The 17,857-nt window shown below is 38.3% G+C and overlaps 1 protein-coding gene across 2 annotated transcripts in view; it reads left to right on the top strand.

The window, feature by feature from the left end:
- The first annotated feature begins 4,939 nt into the window (after nt 1–4,939).
- enox1 (ecto-NOX disulfide-thiol exchanger 1) overlaps nt 4,940–17,857 on the top strand; it is a 151,164-nt gene continuing 138,246 nt past the window's right edge. The window contains exon 1 of one of the 2 annotated variants that reach the window (XM_080903097.1): nt 4,940–5,141. The gene's annotated coding sequence lies outside the window, so the exon portion shown is untranslated. Of the gene's footprint in view, nt 5,147–17,857 lie in introns of both variants that reach the window. The other variant, XM_080903098.1, reaches the window with a different exon arrangement.

Below are 17,857 nucleotides of genomic sequence, written 5' to 3'. Positions count from 1 at the left end.
ACAAAGCGTTAATTCCATTAAAAGTTATAGACTACTTTTGATTCTCACTGTATTACGGGACAAAGTGCGTCCCTTATTAGCTCAATACGGGACGTGTGCTTTTGTTTCGAAATACGGGACGATTCCGTTTTTTAAGGGACGGTTGGCAACCCTACCGCTACAGCATGTCTGTAGACACTCATGTTGTCAAACTGATATAGATCAGATAGAACGGCTTATTCTAATATTATTAAAGCAACATTTTAACCTTTTTAATGGTTTTGCATAATGTTATCATGTTGAGGTTATAAATGCATGAATAGGTTTAATCTAATGCTGTGAATAAATCAGAGTATACACCAAATGGAGTTCCTATTTTCTTTCAGCTGGTAAATACTTGATTGGAGTTTAGTATGTGTCATTTTCATGCTGTCATTCAAACAGTATATAGTACTGTGTATTAGAGTCAGCCCCCATTTCTTTATATTTTGCTAGGAAAATGGGAAATAGGTGCAGCAGTTTGTTGAAACGTGTACAGGCCTACATGGAACTACATGGTGGATGAAAATGCAACTCTATTTTTGATTGTAACAAGACATCAAACACCACTGGCTGAAATGCAAACCCAAACCATTACACAGCCTCCACCATGTTTTACAGATAGCTGTAGACACTCACTGTTGGATCTCTTTCCTGACTCCCTCCATGCATACTGACCGTGCATAAATGTAAATTATAACTTGATTGTAATTTGTTGTTTATGAAAGAATTACAGAGTGACAGGATTAACTATATTTTAGTGTTTGAATGATACTAGCATAATGTAAAAATAAATAAATAAATAAAAAAGCTGAAAAGAAAGCAGATAAATGGGATAAAGAAGGTTAAAGTTCAAATGGAATTAAAATCAGGGTATTTTGTAACCTTAATTGATATGAGTGGCGTAACATAAGTAGTAGCACCACATTATTAATCATATTTTGTCATGATGGAAATTATGGTAATTGCCAGAGCATATGATCCCTGTATGTACAGTCCATGTGGTCAACGTCAAACTTCCTCTATTTAGCATTTGTAAGCATCAAAAAACCAAGTAGTGACTAGTTTATTATTTACTACAATGAAGTTGGAATAAACTAAGACCAGCTTTTTAAGGAACTGATTAAAGCACAGTATTTGTCAGAAATATTTTATATCATTACAGCTGTCTCAAGCTCTAAGTAAAGTCATTAATGCATTCTTTGTTCCCTATTTACACCAGCTTTACAACATATTATAACCCATTTATTATACTCATATACTGTCTAATATAAACAAAAGCAAGCGTCAGTGTGAATACAGTGTACAGGATTTGCCCCTGAAATCTGTACAGTACACAGGACAGTTTGTCAGCTGCTTTGCTTTCACAGCACAGACCGCTGCTAGACGCGAGGAATGAGGAACAGCAGGGCTGCGAATGTCAGCTCTGTCTCTTTCTATGTGGAAATCTGACTCACCTGATGAGCAGGAGGATGTTGGATTTTCCCATGGGTTATTTGTGAGCCACAGTGTCAGCAACGTAATTAAAATCGGGTGCAAGAGCACAACAAAGTAAAGAGAAAGAAAAACAAAAAGAAAAAAAATGTGCTGATGGTGCTGCTGGGAGAGGTCAGTGAAGGAACTCGAAGGCATGCAGGAAGGGTTTTACTGCGTGATGGGGTAAAATGTGCTTCTGTGGCTCGTAAACTCTTTTATACTTTATGATACAAAAGTAATAATTAAAAAAAAAAAAACAGCCAGAAGTACCCAAATAGCTGGGAGTATTCATTTCAACATTTAATAAAAACATTCAATTGTTTTCCTTTGTATATTTCTGCACTTTTTTCTTTTTAATCATTTTAATTTTTTATCATTATTATTTATTTATATATGACTTTTTTATGATATACTATATTCTGTCATATTATATGTTATTTATTTTATTGTCAGTAGCCAAATGCAAAAGTGTTGAAACTATATACCTGTATATCTCTCTCTCTCTCTCTCTCTCTCTCTCTATATATATATATATATATATATATATATATATATATATATATATATATATATATATATACATATGACTTTATTTTGTTCAATTTTCATTATTGCTTTGTTTTAGCTGACTAACATGTTCATAGTTGCATGTAGTACACTTTAAATTGATCGATTGCATGTGCCCTGAGCCACCACCAGGGGACGCCAGATATCCAGCTCAGATACCACCTGCTTCCTCACCGTCAGCCTGCATGTTTGATAACACATTTCAAACTTCTCAGCAACTTACCAACCAGAAACAGGAAGCTTCACACATACAGATGTGTTTTACCTCACTGTGTGTTACCAGGCTACATGCTTTAAGCCCCATCTCAGGCCTTGCAGGCCTCCTTGCGTCGTGTATATGAAATGTGATGCTTGTCCCCAGTGGATGTCTCTGCTGCAGCTTTCTATTTTCCCACTCTGGCTGCCCACTGGGACTGAAGCTCCCTGTCAACTCTCCTGCCAAGGTTACAGCCTGCTTCTACTGCTGCTGAAGAATTTATTATCCGCATATATTTATATTTCTCCACTGGGATTGGTGCCTATTTCCATCTATATCTGTGTGGGTTTTTTTGGCATTGGCATAAAGTGTTACAAAAATAAAGAAGGCCATACGACTCATTCATCTGCCTAATGTGTCTATCTGACTGCAACTATATTTAATTTAATGATAATGTACTGTATTGATCCTGCTTGTCAGGAACAGGCATGTATTTTCTGCTTTCACTAAGTGGAAAGATTGTATGCGATGGCTTAACTCATTATAGATTAGGTAATCATTTACTAATGCTTATTAAAACAGTCATAGCGTTTGAAGAAATTTCATTTTTTGACCACTTATTGCAGCTGGCTGCTGCATGGGTTGCCATATTTAATCTAAAAATGCCAGTGTAACAGCAGTAAAAGGGTCCTTACTTCTGAGACTGGGCACTTACATTTTCTGTCAAGTATTTCTGCAGGAGGACATCATTAAGCTTTGAAAAAAGAAAAACTCTAGTTACTGTGGTCAGTCAACACTCTGGTGCAATATGCACTGATGAGCTCAGCAACAACAAAAGCCTTGAGACTACTGAGGGATCACTGATGACAGACAAATGTAATTATGAATAAAAAATTCTTCAGAACATCACCGCCAAGCCAAGAAAGAATAGAAAAAAACAGCATCGGGCCATGTCCACGGGTGCCAAACCTGACAGGACTGTGAGTCATTATTAGGAGGGTAACAAAGGTTACATTTTTGCAGGTTAATGATGTCCTCCATTTTTTTCTCTCTCTCAATGACTGTCTCATTAATACAAACACAAAGCACATCCAATATACAAGTCTTGTATAACCATGGAAGTACAGTGAGGCTGCCGCAACAAACTAGTGTCATTATTACTGCATAGATCTGTGTAAGTAAGAAAAGAGTTTTACAAGTGGACATTTCACTGCACTAGGAATGTAGATGCTTATAATATGTAAACACATTAAAAGCTGTGTAAATGTGCATCAAAAGAAATGTATTCCTAACTTAATTATTCAGAGTTCCGAACATTTTAGTCCCTTTTAGTTGTTTAAACCTTATTATTTTTGATTGACTTCAAGCGTTTTGTTGGATAAATGAACCTCAGTTAAAAGCCCAATTTTACTGTACTTGTTTTCATTGTTTTATAAGAGTGTGTGCCTGGTGGAGGAAAAAAGCAAAGCGTCAGTTTGACTCCTGAGTGAAGTGAGTTAGCAGGTTTAGGAACACTGCAGAGTGAGATTCTGCTCAGTGGTAAAATATTGATCTCTGTATTAAACCTAAAGCTGGCTCCACTGAGGTTTTTCAAGGCAGAAGTAGTAAAGCACACCCTGTTACAGTGTGATGTGTCACTGAAGAAACAAATAACTGATCAGATGTTCAGATTTAAGCTGTTGAAAATGACCTGTTGGCCTATAATCTGTGAAACATACATCAAAAATATCTCTCATTAATTATAGGGTTAACCCATTAATCTCTGGCTCTCTTCCACAGTGTGTCTTTGTTGTCTTACTCCCCTCACCCACAGCCGGTCACAGTAGATGGGTGCCCCTCCCTGAGCCTGGTTCTGCTGCAGAAATGTCATACTGCTAAAGGGGAGTTTTTCAATCCCACTGTGTGCTTATGCATCAGATTTTTGGGGTTTTCTCTGTTTTATTGTGCAATATAAACCAGCACGATGGAACAGCTGTTGTGATTTGGCGCTAAACTACCTAAGAATTTAACTGAATTTCTATCACAAGGCAGAAACTGGAGCTTTTGACAAAGTGACTTTTATCTTTTTCTATCCAGCTAAAAAGGCTCACTTTTGCTTTAACTGATCTGGCCAAGAGGGCAGCAGAAACAAACCCTTCATAAATCCTGTCGTCTTTAGTCTATTCTCCAATATAAGCAAAGACATTACACATAAAACACACACACACACATAGGAAATCACTTTTTTGGAACAACACCTGGTTTAAAGTCTGACCAGCAGTAGAAACCAAACTCACTGTTTCTGCTTTAGAGCTCCGGATCCTGGTGAAGTAACAACAATGACCTGTAGAGAGGACTCAGGTATGGGAGCTTGTCTTTTTACTCTGGGATAAAGAGCTCTGGCTTTGCTGCCAACAAAAATTCAGTTGGTTCTCAATAATGTGGCTCCAAATTTCTACCTCAATGCCCGGTTAATTGCTGAAGATGAAATATCAAACCAATAAGCGCTTTCTTTATTTCTTATTATTTCATGTCATAACCTAGTTTGACGACTACCCCCCGACTCACTTCTATCCCCCCCTGCTGTCCCAGGCTCCACCGGCCGCTGACAGACACCAGACCCTGCCGTCGTGCACGTCTCTCTCTCTCTCTCTCTGCCTCTCTGCCTCTCTCTATCTGTCGGTGACGCGCTCCAAGGTTTCTTCCTACCGGAGGCATCAGCAGCAGCAGCGGCGGCGGCGGTGTATCGGTGACTGCTGGCTGAGAGCGCCTGAGAAGAGACACACGGAGGATTGTTCCCAGCTTCTCCCCCCCCACACACACACTCACAAACACCGGGATTTATTACGCTGACGCAATTTGCGGATTTGCGGAGCATCTATCGAATCTTCCGCTGTGTGACCCGGTAAGGTACGGAGAGGTGCGCTCTCTGCTGTGTTTTAGACCGGTGTGTGTGTTTCATTTCCCCGGTAGATGACACGCTCCTGTCAGCCCGCTGAGCGGTTTACTGGAAGGCGCTGATGCCTTTTCTACCCCCTTTCTATCTCTCTCTCGTTACTTCATCCTTCCGAGCTCAGTGTGAAACAGCGGGGTGAAACCAGAACCGAAGCTCTGTTAGTGACTGTTTATTCATTTTGATTAACGGGGACTCGCTATTGACAACTTAACGCGGTGCCGTGGCGCTTTTCAGCCAGCGGGGAGAACAGAGGTGTCTGTAACAACGGGGCTCTGGATCCGCCTATTGTTCAACAGATTCTCCAATTAAAAGTGTAATCCAGCCGGAGTGAGGCTAGAAGTCACTAAGAGTAAAAAAAGAAAGAAATGAAAAGGCGAATAAATGAGGACTGAAAGTGACCAAATAGAGGCTCAGCACTTCTGCTTCTAGAAAATCCAGAGGAGGGGGAAGGAGATTAATTGCAAATGCACATCTGTTCACTCTACTCTTTGCACCTGAGAGGCGGTGTGATGGGTTTTTTCTGTGTGTGTTTGGTGGCGTTTAAATGCTGGCCCTGCTGCTGTGTGAGCTTATGTGATGCTGGTCTTTGGTTTTGGGGTGTGTGCAGGGGAGATCAGCTGTGGTGGAGGAAAGGATGCCCTTGCTATCAAGTCACCTTGACGACCCTTCAGCAGCACACACAGAGCTGCCTTTGTCATTGTCATGCTCACACCAGTCACCTGCTTTCACATGCTGTCATAGCCATGGAGCCATTACCAAATTGAGGGTTTTATGGGTCTGGCTCATTTCCTGGATATTTCCTGGATGTTTAGTTGTAAATTAAAAGAGTATTTCCAATAAACTGAGTGGCGTTTGGTATTAATTATAGTGGAAATTGAGAAAAGGAATGTCACAGCTATTACGTCTGGCTCTATTGGAATTTTTAAGAAATAAGAGAGTAATTAAGGGGAAATGTTGAGGAAAGCTAACAAAGGAAGATTATTTTCTTTATAGCTCACTCTACCAGTTTGTGTAAAATCTATAAGGGAAATCCTCATTAAATGTCAAATTAAATAATAATGCAGTAAAAAAAAGTGTAAATAGGTTTAATTTGAACAAATTACTAGACTAAAGCAGTCTTTAGTTTACCATGTGCTGATGCTGAGAAGCTCAGGATAAACAAGATGTTCTTGGTAACACATTGCCCGGGTGACGTCCTCAGCACCATGGAGAGATGGCGTCAGGGAGTGTTAATAACAAACACTTCCTTAAATCTGATGGTTAGGTGACTCAGGATGAACCAATACCAGGCCTCCGAGAGAGATTCTCTCTGAGCATCATCCAAGTGTTCGAGCTCAGTTTGTTGCACAATTTATTATTTGTTATGAATATTTCTTTTATTTAAATCTTGCCACCTTAATGGTGAAGTGGTATAGTTTTGGCAAGTGACCTGTGACTTGTGAAAATTTGCAGGATGGGAATATCAGCTTTAAGAGATTGATCTGCTATTAATTATCTCGATTAATCAGTTTTTACCTCTTAGATCAATATGATGTGGTTTTGTCTTATCATGAAACCTCAGTCTCCAGAGATATGCTGTGAAATTTGCTAGAAAAAATTGACATGCATTTTTTATGAGTAATTTTTTTAGCTGCACTGATTACAGTTTCATTGGCAGATTCTGATTTTTACAGATTTTTACTAATTTTCTCTCTAAGACCTTTGCTTATAACGAGGCTGCTAGCCACTTTTCCTTTGTTAGCTTCTTTAAAATGTCCATGTTCACTTGTGTGAGGGTGCTTTAAGTGTCTGATTAAGGTTTGCTGTTATGAATGTTTAGGTGGTGGTCTCCCAGTGATTCACTTTGGTATATTTTTTGTTTTCACTCATAGTGAGGAGCTTCCACGCTAACAAGATGTTAGCTTGTAGCTGTGAGTGTCTGTGACTGTTTGCCGGTGCCACTGTGCACGTATTGTGCATGCATGAAATGCATCACCTCATTCTTACTTGTGTCAAGCCAGCCTCCAATTCGAGACTTGCAGTCAAGCCAGCCTCCAGTTTGTTTTACGTTCCCTGTGTATTCAAAGTATTACGGGAATGGATGTGGAAACCGGATTTCAAAATAAAAGCCAACTTCGAGTGAATTAACAGATATGTTAAGAACATAATAACATATAATTTAGGCTTTTTTTTTTTTTTTACAAACTCTAATGTTAGATCTATATGACACAGCCTTGTACCCTAATTGTGCCCTGTCACTATCAAGGCCATCTTATTTTGGATTTCAAAGTAAAAGCCCTGTGAATCTTCATTTTTGAACTACTCTTTCAATGACTTAATAATGCTCTTAAAAGCAAAAGTCGTATTTCCAAATACTATTTGAACTTTATATCAACACTTTCCAACCACAGTCTTTTTACAGTGATACCATATCAATATCAAGTCAGTCTGATTTTGCCTTTCATAGTAATGGCCCTTTGAAATTGTCCATAATTGACTTAATCTTCTAACGATTCAAAATGCTCTAAAATGAAAAATTCTTGTTTCCACAGGGTAATTCCACCTTAGATCAACAGTATACAGCCCCACAGTGATACCATATCAATATCAAGTCATTCTGATTATGCCTTCCAAAATAAAAGCCTTTTTAAATTGTCCATAATTGACCTAACTTTCAGTGATTTCAAAATGTTTTAAAATGGAAATTTCCTGTTTCCACAGGGTAATTCCACTCCAGATCAACAGTATACAACCTCACGATGTTACCATATCAATATCAAGACATTCTGATATTGCTTTAAAAAATAAAAGCATTTTCAAACTGCCCATATCTGAGTTGCTCCTGGAACAATTTCAAAATGCTCTAAAATGGCACATTCCTGTTTCCACAGGGTAATTCCACTTTAGATCAACAGTATACAGCCCCACAGTGATACCATATCAATATCAAGTCATTCTGATTTTGCTCTCAAAAATAAAAGCCTTTTCAAATTGTCCATAATTGACCTAACTTTCAGTGATTTCAAAATGCTCTAAAAAGGAAAATTCCTGTTTCCACAGGGTAATTCCACCTTAGATCAACAGTATACAGCCCCACAGTGATACCATATCAATATCAAGTCATTCTGATTATGCCTTCCAAAATAAATGCCCTTTCAAATTGAGCATATATACGACCTACTTTTTTAACGATTTCAAAATGTTCTTAAAAAGAATTTTGCTGTTTCCACAGGATAATTTCACTTTAGTTCAACAGTATACAACCTCACGATGTTACCATATCAATATCAAGTCATTCTGATTTTGCTTTCAAAAATAAAAGCATTTTCAAAATGCCCATATCTGACTTGATCCTGGAACAATTTCAAAATGCTCTAAAATGGAAAATTCCTGTTTCCACAGGGTAATTCCACCTTAGATCAACAGTATACAGCCCCACAGTGATACCATATCAATATCAAGTCATTCTGATTATGCCTTCCAAAATAAATGCCCTTTCAAATTGAGCATATATACGACCTACTTTTTTAACAATTTCAAAATGTTCTTAAAAAGAATTTTGCTGTTTCCACAGGATAATTTCACTTTAGGTCAACAGTATACAACCTCACGATGTTACCATATCAATATCAAGTCATTCTGATTATGCCTTCCAAAATAAAAGACTTTTCAAATTGCCAAGATACGACCTACTCTTTTAAAGATTTCAAAATGCTCTAAAAGTGAAAATTGCTGTTTCCACAGGATAATTTCACTTTAGGTCAACAGTATACAACCTCACGATGTTACCATATCAATATCAAGTCATTCTGATTATGCCTTCCAAAATAAAAGACTTTTCAAATTGCCAAGATACGACCTACTCTTTTAAAGATTTCAAAATGCTCTAAAAGTGAAAATTGCTGTTTCCACAGGATAATTTCACTTTAGGTCAACAGTATACAACCTGACGATGTTACCACATCAATATCAAGTCATTCTGATTTTGCTTTCAAAAATAAAAGCATTTTCAAAATGCCCATATCTGACTTGATCCTGGAACAATTTCAAAATGCTCTAAAATGGAAAATTCCTGTTTCCACAGGGTAATTCCACCTTAGATCAACAGTATACAGCCCCACAGTGATACCATATCAATATCAAGTCATTCTGATTATGCCTTCCAAAATAAAAGACTTTTCAAATTGTCCATAATTGACCTAACTTTCAGTGATTTCAAAATGCTCTAAAAGTGAAAATTGCTGTTTCCACAGGATAATTTCACTTTAGGTCAACAGTATACAACCTCACGATGTTACCATATCAATTTCAAGTAATTCTGATTATGCCTTCCAAAATAATGGCCTGTTGAAAATGCCCATAATTTACCTAACTTTCAGTGATTTCAGAATGCTCTAAAAAGGAAGGTTTCAGTTTCCACAGGGTAATTCCACTTTAGATCAACAGTATACAACCTCACGATGTTACCATGTCAATTTCAAGTCAGTCTGATTTTGCTTTTCAAAATAAAAGCTTTTTCAATTTGCCCATATATGACTTACTCTTGGAGCGAATTCAAAATGCTCTAAGATGGAAAATTGCTGTTTCCACAGCATAATTCCACTTTAGATCAATAGTATCCAACCCCACAGTGATACCATATCAATATCAAATCAGTCTGATGTTGCCTTCCAAAATAAAAGACTTTTCAAATTGCCGATATACGACCTACTCTTTTAAAGAATTCAGAACGCTCTAAAAATGAAACTTGCTCTTTCCACAGGATGAATCCATGTTAGATCAAAAGTGTACATCCACACCATGGTACTACTTCAATTTCAAGTCATTCTGATTTTGCCTTCCAAAATAATGGCCTGTTGAAAATGCCGATAACTTACCTAACTTTCAATGATTTCGGAATGCTCTAAAAAGGAAATTTTCTGTTTCCACAGAATAATTTCACTTTAAATCAACAGTATACAACCCCACAGAGATACGATGTTAAGATCAAGTCACTCTGATTTTGCCTTCCAAAATAAAAGTATTTTCAAATTGCCCGTAGACGACCTACTCGTTTAACGATTTCAAAATGCTCTTAAATTGAAAGATGCTGTTTCCACAGGATAATTCCACTTTAGATCAACAGTATCCAACCCGACAGTAAAACCATGTAAATTTCATGTTGGTCTGATTTCGCCTTTCAAATTAATGGCCCGTCGAATTTGTCCATATGTGATATACTCTTTCAATTATTTCAGAATGTTTTAAAATGAAAATTGCTGTTTCAACACATATTGGGTTTTCATTTTGAAAAGCAAAATCAGACTCAATTGATTATGACAGAATTGAATCATAAAGATGATGTAAAAGGAAGCTGAAATTGCCACTAGGTTGTAATTGATAGTACGTTTATATTTTAAGTCTGTGGAAAGATGTCATGGTTGGTTTGCAAGCTGTTTTGTAATTTCTTTATTTAGAATGACATCTTTCCACAGACTTAAAATATAAAGAGCAATTTAAGAGCATTTTGAAATCGTTAAACGAGTAGGTCGTCTACGGGCAATTTGAAAATACTTTTATTTTGGAAGGCAAAATCAGAGTGACTTGATCTTAACATCGTATCTCTGTGGGGTTGTATACTGTTGATTTAAAGTGAAATTATTCTGTGGAAACAGAAAATTTCCTTTTTAGAGCATTCCGAAATCACTGAAAGTTAGGTAAGTTATTGGCATTTTCAACAGGCCATTATTTTGGAAGGCAAAATCAGAATGACTTGAAATTGAAGTAGTACCATGGTGTGGATGTACACTTTTGATCTAACATGGATTCATCCTGTGGAAAGAGCAAGTTTCATTTTTAGAGCGTTCTGAATTCTTTAAAAGAGTAGGTCGTATATCGGCAATTTGAAAAGTCTTTTATTTTGGAAGGCAACATCAGACTGATTTGATATTGATATGGTATCACTGTGGGGTTGGATACTATTGATCTAAAGTGGAATTATGCTGTGGAAACAGCAATTTTCCATCTTAGAGCATTTTGAATTCGCTCCAAGAGTAAGTCATATATGGGCAAATTGAAAAAGCTTTTATTTTGAAAAGCAAAATCAGACTGACTTGAAATTGACATGGTAACATCGTGAGGTTGTATACTGTTGATCTAAAGTGGAATTACCCTGTGGAAACTGAAATCTTCCTTTTTAGAGCATTCTGAAATCACTGAAAGTTAGGTAAATTATGGGCATTTTCAACAGGCCATTATTTTGGAAGGCATAATCAGAATTACTTGAAATTGATATGGTAACATCGTGAGGTTGTATACTGTTGACCTAAAGTGAAATTATCCTGTGGAAACAGCAATTTTCACTTTTAGAGCATTTTGAAATCACTGAAAGTTAGGTCAATTATGGACAATTTGAAAAGTCTTTTATTTTGGAAGGCATAATCAGAATGACTTGATATTGATATGGTATCACTGTGGGGCTGTATACTGTTGATCTAAGGTGGAATTACCCTGTGGAAACAGGAATTTTCCATTTTAGAGCATTTTGAAATTGTTCCAGGATCAAGTCAGATATGGGCATTTTGAAAATGCTTTTATTTTTGAAAGCAAAATCAGAATGACTTGATATTGATGTGGTAACATCGTCAGGTTGTATACTGTTGACCTAAAGTGAAATTATCCTGTGGAAACAGCAATTTTCACTTTTAGAGCATTTTGAAATCTTTAAAAGAGTAGGTCGTATCTTGGCAATTTGAAAAGTCTTTTATTTTGGAAGGCATAATCAGAATGACTTGATATTGATATGGTAACATCGTGAGGTTGTATACTGTTGACCTAAAGTGAAATTATCCTGTGGAAACAGCAATTTTCACTTTTAGAGCATTTTGAAATCTTTAAAAGAGTAGGTCGTATCTTGGCAATTTGAAAAGTCTTTTATTTTGGAAGGCATAATCAGAATGACTTGATATTGATATGGTAACATCGTGAGGTTGTATACTGTTGACCTAAAGTGAAATTATCCTGTGGAAACAGCAAAATTCTTTTTAAGAACATTTTGAAATTGTTAAAAAAGTAGGTCGTATATATGCTCAATTTGAAAGGGCATTTATTTTGGAAGGCATAATCAGAATGACTTGATATTGATATGGTATCACTGTGGGGCTGTATACTGTTGATCTAAGGTGGAATTACCCTGTGGAAACAGGAATTTTCCATTTTAGAGCATTTTGAAATTGTTCCAGGATCAAGTCAGATATGGGCATTTTGAAAATGCTTTTATTTTTGAAAGCAAAATCAGAATGACTTGATATTGATATGGTAACATCGTGAGGTTGTATACTGTTGAACTAAAGTGAAATTATCCTGTGGAAACAGCAAAATTCTTTTTAAGAACATTTTGAAATCGTTAAAAAAGTAGGTCGTATATATGCTCAATTTGAAAGGGCATTTATTTTGGAAGGCATAATCAGAATGACTTGATATTGATATGGTATCACTGTGGGGCTGTATACTGTTGATCTAAGGTGGAATTACCCTGTGGAAACAGGAATTTTCCTTTTTAGAGCATTTTGAAATCACTGAAAGTTAGGTCAATTATGGACAATTTGAAAAGGCTTTTATTTTTGAGAGCAAAATCAGAATGACTTGATATTGATATGGTATCACTGTGGGGCTGTATACTGTTGATCTAAAGTGGAATTACCCTGTGGAAACAGGAATGTGCCATTTTAGAGCATTTTGAAATTGTTCCAGGAGCAACTCAGATATGGGCAGTTTGAAAATGCTTTTATTTTTTAAAGCAATATCAGAATGTCTTGATATTGATATGGTAACATCGTGAGGTTGTATACTGTTGATCTGGAGTGGAATTACCCTGTGGAAACAGGAAATTTCCATTTTAAAACATTTTGAAATCACTGAAAGTTAGGTCAATTATGGACAATTTAAAAAGGCTTTTATTTTGGAAGGCATAATCAGAATGACTTGATATTGATATGGTATCACTGTGGGGCTGTATACTGTTGATCTAAGGTGGAATTACCCTGTGGAAACAAGAATTTTTCATTTTAGAGCATTTTGAATCGTTAGAAGATTAAGTCAATTATGGACAATTTCAAAGGGCCATTACTATGAAAGGCAAAATCAGACTGACTTGATATTGATATGGTATCACTGTAAAAAGACTGTGGTTGGAAAGTGTTGATATAAAGTTCAAATAGTATTTGGAAATACGACTTTTGCTTTTAAGAGCATTATTAAGTCATTGAAAGAGTAGTTCAAAAATGAAGATTCACAGGGCTTTTACTTTGAAATCCAAAATAAGATGGCCTTGATAGTGACAGGGCACAATTAGGGTACAAGGCTGTGTCATACAGATCTAACATTAGAGTTTGTAAAAAAAAAAAAAAGCCTAAATTATATGTTATTATGTTCTTAACATATCTGTTAATTCACTCGAAGTTGGCTTTTATTTTGAAATCCGGTTTCCACATCCATTCCCGTAATACTTTGAATACACAGGGAACGTAAAACAAACTGGAGGCTGGCTTGACTGCAAGTCTCGAATTGGAGGCTGGCTTGACACCAGTTCATTCTTGAGGCTGCTTACATGAGGCTGACCAGCTGGGCCAACCCGTTCTCACTCCCAAAGCGTAACATTTTACGCTAGGTGACAAATCGTCACCATATTACGTTTTCAGCTACCCACCACGTTCCTAAATGACGACCTCGGAAAAAGAGGAAATATGAGAACCGTCTGGACTGAACCTACACATGTTCGCTCTTTTTCTTCAAATCGCTTAGAAACACGCTATTTAACATCATTAAAGTCCTGGTTAAGGTCAGGAATAAGGTTATGGTCAGGGCTAGGGATAAGGTTAGGTTTAGGGCTGGAATACAGGGCTGGAACGTCTATTACCGCGGGAGCGTCATTGCACTGGATTCCAGCCATAACCCGCCGCGTACCATAAGAACGCCGAAGGTCTCCTTTCGCGTTCCTCAGGAACGCCGCGGGACGTGACAAAACGTCGACATGTTACGCCTCGGGAGTGAGAACGCTCTGGCTGGGCACCGGTCAGGGCTGAGAACACTGGGAATTGGATGATTTGGGTGTCTGATCAGTTGATCACATCATCAATAGCATGCTACCCATTGACACTTAATTTCATTTCAAGCCAGCATGATTATTCCTTATGGGATCTTGTGTTTTAGTCCTATAAATGAATTTTCTCCCTTCTTGTTCTGATTTTGGTCTCTACCAGTGATTGTCTCTTTAGCCAATTTATGCTTCATTGTGGAGATAATGTGTCATCTGGATGTGTTAAATACTTGCATTCTGTCTGCTGGTCTTTGCAGTTACACGTGTTGTTAAAAATTAATTGGTTGCTGCTCACGATTCGACCTAAAGACTATATTACAGAGCAGGATTTTGTCTTATCCGGGTAACTTCAGGGTTAACCCTGAGTTTTCTGTGGTTCACTTCTTATCAGGGTATATCACCATGGTACCTCATGCTGCTCCAGAGATGGTCATGTTCTAGATTTGAAATCAGCAGGTACGACATGCCAACCCCATGCTTCCACCCGTATAATGTGAATGCGCAGAGATACCCTGGTTTACCTTAGTGTGCTGATAACCAGCTTCATATGACTGCTTACACTGATTGCAGCTGTTAGCGTAAGTGAATCCAGATAACAGAATTCTGTAACGCTGGGCTCTGGTTTCCTGCAGTTAAGTCACGAGAAGCAATCCTGCTGTGTGTGCTAGAGTTAATCACAAAAGTAATGTTACTTTGCAGAAAGAGTCAAAATTCCCTACGGGTCTGGAGACCTGTCAGCTAGTTAGCTGATTTGCTTCTGGGGACAACTGCTAAATTTTCAGGGCTTTCCTTAAAGTCCGCAGATATCCGATATAAGACCTTCCATTCCATCCACTGGTAATCTTTTAAGAGTGAACTGTTTTATCTATATGTCGATATCTGTTCTTAGGGTTTGAACTGGTGGGTTACTTTTGGTTCCTAGGGTATTTAAAAGTAGATAGGGAGACTCAGTCTCATCCCTCAGTTTTCAGACCCATCTTCTGTTATCCAGCTTGGATTTAGATTCAGGAGACAGGCACCCTCTCTGCTTTTGACATTAAGGCCATTACATATTGCAAAAATGATAAACTATGAATTTTTCAGATCGGAAAAATCTACACACCGAAAGCATTGTGTTTTTGCAGAAAAATTACCCTCAAAAGATGCACAGTGAAAAAAAATGAAGCTGACATGAAGCAATGATGAGCTGGTCCTGATGTTTCTAAACAAGAAAACAAAGAAACAGAGATTCTGGTTTCATCCGGTTCTCAGGAGAAGGCAGCATGGGAGAGTTTGATGGTTTGATCCAGGAGTTGAAGCTGTGTCACAATCACTTTCTTACATATTTCAGGATGTTAGTGAGGAAGTTTGTGCTGTTGTTGGTAGAGTAGGAGCCATATCTGAGGAGGCAAAGAAATCATTTCAGAGCCGATTTACCCAAAAATGCAAATAAATGGTTTAAATATGTAAGTACAAAGTGATATGGAAAAATCCTGGAGTATGGATCCTGGATCCTGAACCTGGTTCTCACTGCGAGGGTAATTGCAAATTTCACCAAACACATAAATATTGACAGTCCAACTGGATGGGAAATATATTGGACCACATCTAGTATTACATAATCTACAGTGTTCAATCCAGCTATAGTGTCCAGCTATTTTAAAATCAGTTCAGATTAATAGCTCAGCTAATTGATTACTTGCTTCAGTTCTACAATGTATCAATCAGTGAGTATCCAGAGTGAGGCTTGGTGTTGGCTAGATCGCCCTGTCACGATGCCTGTGAATGAGTGACATTAAAACAGTGTTTCCCAGGAGGCCGTGGAAACACAGACACCACTCATCATCATCAACAACAAACAGCTTCTCTATTGTCTGCAGGCAAACAGCCGGCTGTTACATCATTAACTGACACGACGTTGTGACTGCTGAATATCAGCTCTGGAGTCACTGCAGTAGAATTTGACACCACTCTGCCCAGCGGTGGCCGGCTGCTGAGGTCGCGTGAGGCTGAAGGGATTAGAGCTATGGTGGCGGTGGTGGCGGCTGCGCACCAAATTTTCCCCAGGTGGCCGGGTCGTTGGGGGGAACGAGGCTGATGATTTCTCACAGGACAGAGTGGAAACAATGTGACGTGGCCTCCATCATTCAACGCACAGACACGGGCTCCTCTTTCAGTTTTTCAGATTGGACTGAAAATCTCTTCACTCTTACCTGTCGTGATTGTGTTCGGTGCATCTCATTACACCGTGTGGCAAAAGCAGCCTGTTAGCCTGTTATGCGATTATCCATCCTCCTCGTGTCTTTTGCAGATTTTGCCTCACAAACATTAATTGACCCCACGCTGCAGAGCTCAATGGGGAAGACTGTCGCTAATTGCGGTGGTATTTTGAGATACGGTGGGAGCATTAGGCTCTTCCACCACGGGAGGAATTATTCACTAGAGATGTTTCCACCAGCATTTATGTGTGAGTGAGAGTCTCTGTTTCCCTGGATTTCAGCTCACTGTGGGGACGCAAACCTGAAATACACGTCAAACTGTGGGCATTGAAAAAAAACAAACCTCACTCACTCATTTATAGGTGTTTAAATATGTACACTTGAATCTTGTTTTGAGTATAAATATACTGTTTCATGTCCTCTAACGTCTGACCAGCAGTCACATATCAAACTACATCTGCCTCCCCTCATAAAATAAATAAAAGGCTTGTGTTGTAGAAAATACATTTTTGTTTTTCGTTTGAAAAATAGTGATTGACAAAACTTAATTTTACCTAAAACAAATGCTAGATATTCCATTCTAAACTTTACACTCTCTATTCAATACTACATTCTGTAACAGTATGTTATGAACTTGTATTGGATCTGACTGAGAAATTGGTGTGTGCTGTTGCAATTTATTAATCACAGTTTGCTCTTGGCTTGTTTATCATCAGTCTCTCTGCCCTCATTTCCAACTGGTCACCCCAGATGTCTGCCTCCTGGTCTTGTTGGAGGTTTCTTCCTGTAAAAAGGGAGTTTTTCATTCCCACTGGCACCAAGTGCTTGCCCATAAGTGGATTATTTGATTTTCCCTGTATTATTGTAAGGTGTTTACCTTACACAGTGTTGGGGAGTAACGGAATACATTTACCGCCGTTATGCTGGGCTTACACTGTGCGATTTCTGGCCCATTTTGAGCCGATTTTTGAGTCGTGCGACCGTTTTGGCGATTTTGGCCTTCATCGTGCGTCGTGCATCGTGTAGTATACGTGGGGTAACGAGAAGCGATTAACACCTCACGACCAGCTCCCGATCATCAATCGCTTGGTCATGAGGGTGTCACCGCAGTTTCTCACACTGCGCACGCGCAAACACAAATGTCAGCGAAAAAGACGGCGCAGCACGACAGTGCAGCGTGTGATCTGGACACAAGCGATGGAGGCACTTGTAGAACTTTGGAAAGCTCATCTGAGCCTTTTCGATGTGGCCTCACAAAATTATCACGACCACAACAACCGTGAAAATAGTTGGATAGACATTGCTGCTCAATGCCTGATCAATGTTTTTCATTAGCAATTTAGCAAAGTTGATGGCGGTGGTGTGCGTGTCTGTGTGAGTGAAAGACAGAAAGGGAGAGCGAGCGACAGAAT

The sequence above is a fragment of the Rhamphochromis sp. 'chilingali' genome (genome assembly GCF_963969265.1).
Source record: "Rhamphochromis sp. 'chilingali' genome assembly, chromosome: 14".
NCBI lineage: Eukaryota > Metazoa > Chordata > Actinopteri > Cichliformes > Cichlidae > Rhamphochromis > Rhamphochromis sp. 'chilingali'.
This window is presented reverse-complemented; position numbering and strand designations above follow the sequence as displayed.